The following is an 8,984-nucleotide window of genomic DNA, read 5'->3' as shown; positions in this document are numbered from 1 at the left end:
CTGGAAATGGAATCAAGCACGAGGAGTATGAAGAGGAGTCCTACTACGCGACCTCCAATAACTGCTCTGAGACCACTTCAACCGATTCAGACATTGATTTTTCCGATTTAGAGGAAGAGGAACACCCAGATTTATTCAGCTCATATGATCTTTTAGATGAAGAATGCATTTCTCCGGACTTCTGGGGCGAGCCTGACCAGGTAATTTCAATTGAACCATTCACCGCTGACAGTGGCCCTCAGCACTCGCTAGGGGATGATGCTGACACTTTAGACTATTTCCGGTTGCTCTTCCCAGATTCATTGTTTGAACACATGGTAGAACAAACAAATAACTACGCCCTCTATCGGCAAAGGAGGAGCGGTAGATCAGACGCCCACTGGCACCCAACTGATGTTAGGGAGATGAGAGCATATGTTGGTCTCAACATTCTGATGGGTATCAATCAGCTTCCAGATTATGGCATGTACTGGGCGAGTGATATTTTTATAGGCAATGCTGGCTTTAAAAAAACAATGACCGCCAGGCGGTTTGAGAAACTGAACCAAAACCTGCACTTGTGCGATCGCCTGTCCGAGCCCGCCAAGGGCGAGCTCGGGTACGACGGCCTGTACAAAATACGCCCCTTGCTGGACATAGTGGGGAATACCATGTGGGACGCCTACTTGCCCAATCGGTGCTTGACTATTGACGAGTGCGCCGTTGCTACGAAGGGCCGTTTCTCCCCCACGCAGTACATGCCCTCCAAGCCTCTGCGGAAGGGCCTGAAGGTGTGGATGCTCTGTGACTCGCGCTCGGGTTACTGCCACCGCACGCGGCTGTACGTGGGCAAGCCGTCGGACGACGCGGCCGCCGCCTCCCTGGGTCACCGGGTGGTCACGTCGCTGGTCAGGGGGCTGGAGGGCCGGCACCACCACCTCTTCGTGGACAGCTTCTTCACGTCGGTGCCCCTGCTGCAGCGCCTCCTGCAGGACGGGCTGTACGGGTGCGGCCCCACCAACCCGTATCGCCGCGGCTACCCCGACGCCCTGCGGCCGCGCAACGTGGGCAAACTGGTGCCGGGCGAGTTCTACCAGTGCCAGCGTGGCAACCTGGTGGCAACCGTCACCCGGGACGCCAAGGTGGTCAGCTGCCTGTCCACCAACTCGGCGCCGGGCATCGTGGGCATCGGGCCCGGCGGGCGGCGAGACGGCGAAACGGACACCTCGGCCGGCCTGTCGGGCCTGGGCGTGGCCCGGCCGCTGCCCCTGCTCCTGTACCAGGAGAATATGCGTGGCGTGGACCTTTGCGACCAGCTGCGCGAGTGCTACCAGGTGGGGCGGCCGTGTAAGAAATGGTGGCGCTACTTCCTGTGGTTCTACGTCAACCTGTGCATCGTCAACGCCCACATCGTGCTGCGCGAGAGTCGTGGCGGGGTGCCGCCGGCCGGCTTCAGCGGCAAGGAGTTCACGCAGCGTCACTTCCGCGTGCGCTTGGCCCAGCAGCTGATCGGCGACTACCAGGGCGCGAGGGGCATGGAGCGAGCGGCACGCAAGCGGCACGCCGACTCGCCCCTCGAGTACGGCCACCGGCTCGAGCGCATGTCTGAGCGCTCGCGACGCTGCCGGAACTGCACCAACAAAGGCCTGCGGCACGAGAGCGTGTTTGGCTGCAAGATCTGCAACGTGCACCTGTGTCGTGGAGGGTGCTTCAGTGAATTTCATAAATAAGCCTTCCTTCCGTTGTGTTTTATATATATATATATATATATATATATATATATATATATATATATATATATACAGACTTTCTACTGTTTATGTTGAAGTTTCCCTTTTGAATTTGGTTACTCAACACATTGGATACTGAGGACTTATTGCCCGAAGGTAAAACGTTGCAAGTACTGTTCTCATCCTCCTAGTCTAATTTGATTCGTAGTTGTAGTCATATTGTCATAGTTGTAGTAATGCACGAATTTACAAAGTTAAGGAATCAGCTATACATTTGCATTAGTATAGAATGTTTTTTGTCTACTCGTCTTTCATATTGCCAACAAAAGGCCTTGTGTCACTTTTTATAATCTTGAACCGAAATGCATTTTATTGACAAATAGAAAAACAATAGAAAACTTTTCGGGACTTACATTGACAATAGCAGTGACATATGTTTTTTTTTTTTTTTTTTTTCTGTGAGAAGTTCTTATGCTTTTCCAAAATAAATACTCCAAGCAGAAAGCCACTCGATTGGGTGATCTTGTATATCAGTTTCAAACCTGTATTGGTTAAGTATGAAGCTAGTTCATGCGGCTAAGGATGAAACGTCTAACGTGGGATCCACTGGAATATCATGCTGGTTGTCTGTGGGAGTGATCACGTTTACAAGATGGCATAAAAGGAGTCTCCTACGTGTTCCAAACTGTCAAGTGGGACAAAGCTTGTAGCAATTACAAGGCTGAAAAGGGCCGTCTAGTCTCGGCGGACGGACAGATTGTAGCCTTTTTAAAGACACTCCAGCTACCACAGCATGACCATCTGTGCCCTGGTAAGTCTTAGTACGAGCTTGGTGTCTTTGAATGCACCACTCTGAGGAGAGAGCTGGGTCTCTGCAATAGAGAGCTCTCGACAAGCCCCTTCAGATTAATGTGCTTGTTGAAAGTGTTCAATAATTATATTATATGGATGAGGCATTTAATAGAGTCATCCTTCATGAAGGCCCTGTAGTCTGCGAAAGTGGTCAGATGGCACAAAGTCACAGAGGTAGCTAGTGGAGCTCTTAGGGAAGGTAATGTGAGAGGGAATACGTCTCGTATGGATGTAGCTGTAACATTATAATGTCTGCTTTACTTTTGGGGGGGGGGGGGTTGTTATTGTTTTTTTGTTTTCATAAACACTAGCTTTATTCAATTCCTTAGGTAACAAGAAGAAATCAAAGAAGGTGCGAAATTAATAAAACATTAGTTTAATTTCTTTCCGCCTAAGCAAAACACAGGGCTTTTAAACTAAACCCACTTACCACATGCAAAATAGCCAAAGTATTGTTCTGCTGGGATGTTGTGAGCACGTAGTGAAGCGCTGGCGTTTCTTGTCGCGTCCCTTCGGCCTGTGTGCGGTGAGTCACCACGCTAGGCCTCTGCGCAGCCTGCCGGAACGCCGCGGCTCCAGGGCGACGCCTCTCCCCTGCAGTTCTCCGCCAGAGAGCGGCTTAGTCAGCTGGACGCCCCTCCTGTCGTTACTGAGGGGGGTGGGCGGGGGAGTCCCGCGGGGAGTCGCCATAGCAACCCCAACCAACGAAGACAGGGAGTTGCCAGCAGGCTCGAACTGTTGTCATGGGTACTCGCCGGCCGGGGGCCGGGAGATAGCTCAAACCACAACCCTCCCTCTCCACCCCCCCGCCACTATCCTCCCCTCCCCCGTTCGCCCCGCCCCCCCCTGCCCCTTGAGCTGCGTTCCAAAAACAGGCTGCGTTCTAGTGTAGAGGCCAGAGGCTGAGAACAGACGGCTTGGTGCTGGCTTTAACTGGGCACGTTACTGTTGTGTGCATACGCAGCTCTGGGAGGGGTGAGCGCCATCTCCAGTTTAAGGGTGACCTGTGTCTACCTTTGATTTTTGCCTTTTGAATTAGTGGCTAGAGACACTAAAAGAATCTTTTTGTATTTAGTCATAAAGTTCATCTGCTCATCATGTGAGATAAGTATATATGTTAAAGAGATGTGCACTAGTGCCTGGGTTTGAGAAACATCGCATTTAATTTAATATAGACTGCTAATCACTGAACACCATATTTATTTATTATTTATTCGTGCAATTGAAAAGCCACGTGACGTCAAAGAGAGGAAACCTTAAGTCAGTAAACCTGATGGTGCTCATTTCATTCAAAAAACTGTTCTATAGAATTACTTAGTAAAACATACAAGGTCAGCCACTAGATGGCGATGCTCAAGCAATCTTCAAAACTTCAGAATGCATTATAACCAAGTGGTAAGAATACCTTTCGTCATTGAAGTCCAGAAAGCACAATACACCCATCTTCTCGAGTGTAAAACATACTCACAGGCAGTATGCTTAAATAAAGATAAAGACAAACAGAAAAATTAACAAACCTTATAGAGACCAAAGTTTGTTTTGAAACAGCAAGCAATGTGTAGGCTGTTAAATGGTTGACTGTGAGGATTATATCACAATAAATGAGAAGCAGCCCAGACAGAGATGTAGATTCTCACGCCATGATGATGGCCAGGCACCCAATGACTGGAACACATCATTCAATCAAACATTTTCAATGCTTGTCAGGGAAATTGGACTGGGACAGAACAGCAGGAATCAAGGACAGATTTACAAGAAAAGACCCATAACCCACTTTATGCCATTTTTCCAACAATGGCTTTTTAGATTTTAACCGTGATCATGGATGCTACAGTAAGTTTCTAAATATTTCAAGTACAAAAGGTATTCTGTGCCAGTACTTAAATATGGAACATCAACCTCAATAGCATATGACCTATAAAGCTAGATGTAAAAAAAAAGATATATGTATATCAATATAAATATCACCATAATATGAAATCAACAAAAGTGCAGATTAACCACCCAACTTGTACAAAATGTAATGTATTTCAATAAACGATCTCCATAAATAACAAACGTTTAAAATAAAAGCACAAGTTCCCATATGCTCCCAAATAAGTGAGTGAGATTCCAGAGATGTGATTTAATGGTGTTTATTCAAATAAAACTAAGCTTTAAAAATCGCAGCCTGTTTTTTTCTTAGATGAATCCAAAGGTGGCAAAATAGCTTCATTCACTTTCTGCATAATGTAACATTCGTAGATAATCAATGCCACAAGGAACAATTAAATAAATTGGTATTAGGTTAAATGCCTAAACCACCACATGGTGTTTTATAGTCTTGCCTGTGATGCTTGTGTGTCACCGTAAAACTGCCCCTCCTGGTTTGACGGGTAAATTCCATATGTGGTATTAGAGGCAGCATGGCCTCTACAAGCAGAGCTGTCGGGCTGCTGGTCCATGATTCAAATCCAACGCGCACGCCTGCCCGAGCTCAGCTTTCTGGGTCGGAGAGGAAGGAAAGAGCAACACTATTGGCAGTTTGATTTTTGGATCAGAAGCAAATTTCACATCCAGACACACTTGAAGGAGGAAAAAAAAAACATGGAAAGACGCTTTGAAAAAGCCGCGGAAGAACTCAGCACATGTCAGAGTAAATATTACAGACTTTTACACATTTCCATATATTTCAATAGTAAATGGGTTCTGTCTGGGGGAATCTAGGCTGAACCGCAAAGCAACTATAGATGCATATACTAAGATGAATCATGGTGTCAGCAAGAGAGTCGGCCTTCTAAAATGTCAGGTTACATGACATGTCCCATTTAGCCTTGTTAAGAGCATTTTTAATCTAAAAAAACAAAACAATCATGACCTCTGGGGACTTAACTTGATTCATGTTCCTAAGACTTTGTTCCGAAGTAGGTATTGATTCCATGTTCAGATAGGACTTGATCTGCTCAGCCTTTGAATCGATAACATTAAGCACTAAAGTCTCAATTCAAAATGGAATTAAAAATCACCCATAATATGGTGGAACCAAAGCTGGCATTAATAAATATCTGGTTGTTAACTGTACAGTATTTATTGTATTTTTGTAGGAAATTAGTAATAATAATCTTTATTTTTATAGTACTGCTGTAATACATTATTCCATCTATACCACAGGCGATAGATTTTAGCTAACGTCATAGCCCACCTTTCATCTGTACTACACTTTGAGAACCCTGCAGTTAAGGATGGACACAGAGAAGTCTTTGGAGATGTTCAAGACCTTGGTTATGCTCTGCTTGGTAGATGGTCCGACAGGGTCGCCTTCTTCTTCCAGGAGATTTTTAGTGCAGACATTTCTTTGCTTCATGCCAATGAAGCTCTGCTTCTGGTACGAGCAGAACGTGGGCTTAATTGTACGAGGTGAATTGTTCTCAACATCTGGCCGCAACTTCGGTCCATCCTCTGTGTGGTGAGGATGCCATTTTTTAAATATGCGCCCACTGTAAATGCTACAGTAGTGCAGAGGGGTTTCTTCAGGTCAGGGCTTGAGCATACCGCTGAAGCTACAAAGAGTTCTAGTGCAGTTTCACTCTGGGAATTAAGACGTGCACCATACTGGGAGTATTTCGGTAACACGGAAGAGCTTTGTAGGGATTATTTGGAAATATTCCATACATTAACCGACAACTATGACTCTTAATAATATACTAATATCTAAACTTCTTAAGAGATTCTTCCTGATAAGTGCTAGAGCTTTCTGTCAAACTCATAAATGGTTGGTGAACAGGTTAGAGCAACCATCCTTTTAAATGTCCTGCAGTTTGGGTTCTATTGGCAGCATTGTCTGATTATGTCACTGCTGCCAAAGTGCATCAGAATGATGCTGTCTCACTGACAACATAATCATAATATAATAAACAACATATAATGAAAAGATGATCATTTATACATCACTGTTTGTAAGAGCATTTTCATTTTAAACTGTTCCTCTATCTTTATGAAAAGAAGGCATATATTATATAGATCGCTGTTTATTTAAAAGTTTTAGACCTTGGACATAGACCTATAATTCAAGTTGCCGTGACAAACCTCTCTAAAAAGTAAGCCTTTTCATGCATAGTTGTTGTCCTATCAGCTATTAACATACCCAGACAGTATTCCAATTTCTAATATGTAAGATTAATAAAGAAATTTTGCATTTCGCCTTATGTGAGGCCCACATGCAAATTTATGGTAAATTTTAAAAAAGGTTGTTCTATTCGCCAATCCTGTAGGTTACTGTCAACTAGGTCCACTAACAGCTGTGGAATCACTCTAACATTACCATTATACCACTGGTGAGGCACATGTATGTTATATATAAACATGTATTAAGTACATTGTAAGTGATGAACATGCAACATCTCAGTTAATGTACACTAATATGTTAAGCATGTACCTAAACACTAACCCATCTTCTCTGAGCAGATGTTCATAGCAATGTTCCTAGACCTGAAGACTCTGTTCTTGTTAATATGTTTTAATATGTTCATTTCTGTACTTTCAGTTATTGTGTGCCTACCGTCAAGTCAGGTATGTACATATCTCCATATGGGGCACATAAGTGAAATCTATTTTGGCTTTGCACGGTATCTTCATCGATCTGCATAGCTTAGCTTGCAAAAAGTAAACAACTTTTCCATGGTAGCCTTTGACCGATGCTGGCATGTCCCTGTGAAGACGAGACTAGTTCACGATAACGACTTTAAAATGTTGCACTTGAATTAACACTAGAGACCAAGAGTGATCATAGTTACTTACTCTTGAGGCACCTGTAAGGTGGAAGGACAGACAGGTGAGCTCCAGGTGTAACTGTTGAGTCTGAAAAGAAGCAGATCATCAGATATCGAAAACAGTAGCAGTAGTCAAAGTGTATGTAGTTGTACCAGGTATTGGTCTTGTACTTCAAGGCTAGTACCAAACATTTGAAATCTTATTTCAAACCAAAAGGACCACCCAGTTTCATCTGTTAACAGCGGGTATTCATTTTGCACTTCAAATGGAGATGTATAAAGATGTAAAAATATTGGATGGTCATGTTTTGTTGGACTCAACGTGTTCTTATTTTACACTTCTCCAAGGTTTCTTATAGTCTACACTGATTACACATTAGCTTCCACGAGCCTTCTTTAGGTGTGGATGCATTTCAGTTTACTTAACGATAACATTGTCCTAAGGTTTTTTTTTTTTACGTTTCTCGCAGTTACGTTTCCATCCGGGTGTCTGAGTCACTCCTTAACATAGTCCCAAACCTCAGGTTGACCCCATTGAGACTTTGTATACAGGACAGCATGCGCCGCTGATTCGTTACTGCACATCAAGCCTGGCCGTTCTATAGAAATATATGTTGCATTAATTTAAGTAGCTAGTCCGCTGTATGTTTATACACGTTGTGTTTGTTTAGCAAACAATAACTCTTTCGACTTTTACTGAAGACTTTCGTGGCAAGAATCAATGATAATATTTTATTGATGTTTGGTTTACAATTGGTTTACAAAGCCAATTTAAAAAAAGTAAATGTAACGCTGTTTACACTCCACACTTTATAGTAATATCGCATTTAATATGTTAAGAAAAACTAAGTAGTTAAAGACATTTTAGAAGTAAAAGAGGTTAAATCCTATTATTAAAAATCCATATATTAAAAAATCCCTGGGGCATCAAACCGCAAACTTGGGTGGCGACAGGTACCTTCAGATTCCTTCTGTTGGATGAAGTACTGAACGGATTTAAAGCATGTTTCTTTATCGTGGCAAATCATTGTGATGTGGACTGTAACGTTTAGACCACAGAACAGACGCGTTTCCTTTAGCTTTTATAAGACTCGATCCTTCCTTCTTCACTTCAGGAGTAATTCGCCCGAAGATGTAGTCGCCGTTGGTAAATGCATTGCTTTCGTTCTTCGGATAAAGAGTTATTAATAGATTCTTAACAGTTTTCAAACTAATCAAAACACTGGGAGTAAATGACACTGCGTTGCGTCTCCGTTGTGGCTCTGCAGAGATGCTTCCGTTTCGGAACATAAGCGCTTGTCAAGCGGGGAAAGATGTTTGACACCGTGACGTGACCACTCGTTGTAGGCTGGGCCATAGTACATTTTACCTTTACCATAAGGTTGTGTAAGTTTTATATGGTCCTCTTATCTGTTAATGTTCCTTGATGTTTGTTTTTTCAGGATGTAAATCCGGGTAAATTTTTACTACAACCCAGATCATAAGTGGTACGTTTTTTTTATTGTACCATTTGAATAATGTTAATAAGCAAAATAGGTTTGTGTAAGAAAGAGTTAATTAACATTTCACTTTAACTTCTGACTCGTAAGCCAGCATTCTGATGGATAATGTTACATGCTGACTGGACACAAGACAGCTGGTCTCAGCTTACAATGTTTATGCCAGTGTTGATTTT

At 43.3% G+C, this 8,984-nt stretch overlaps 1 pseudogene; it reads right to left on the bottom strand.

Moving 5' to 3' along the window:
- Positions 1–4,955: 4,955 nt before the first annotated feature.
- On the bottom strand, positions 4,956–8,599 carry LOC143509640 (uncharacterized; annotated as a pseudogene).
- Positions 8,600–8,984: the final 385 nt, after the last annotated feature.

This window comes from Brachyhypopomus gauderio, chromosome 3 (genome assembly GCF_052324685.1).
Source record: "Brachyhypopomus gauderio isolate BG-103 chromosome 3, BGAUD_0.2, whole genome shotgun sequence".
NCBI lineage: Eukaryota > Metazoa > Chordata > Actinopteri > Gymnotiformes > Hypopomidae > Brachyhypopomus > Brachyhypopomus gauderio.
This window is presented reverse-complemented; position numbering and strand designations above follow the sequence as displayed.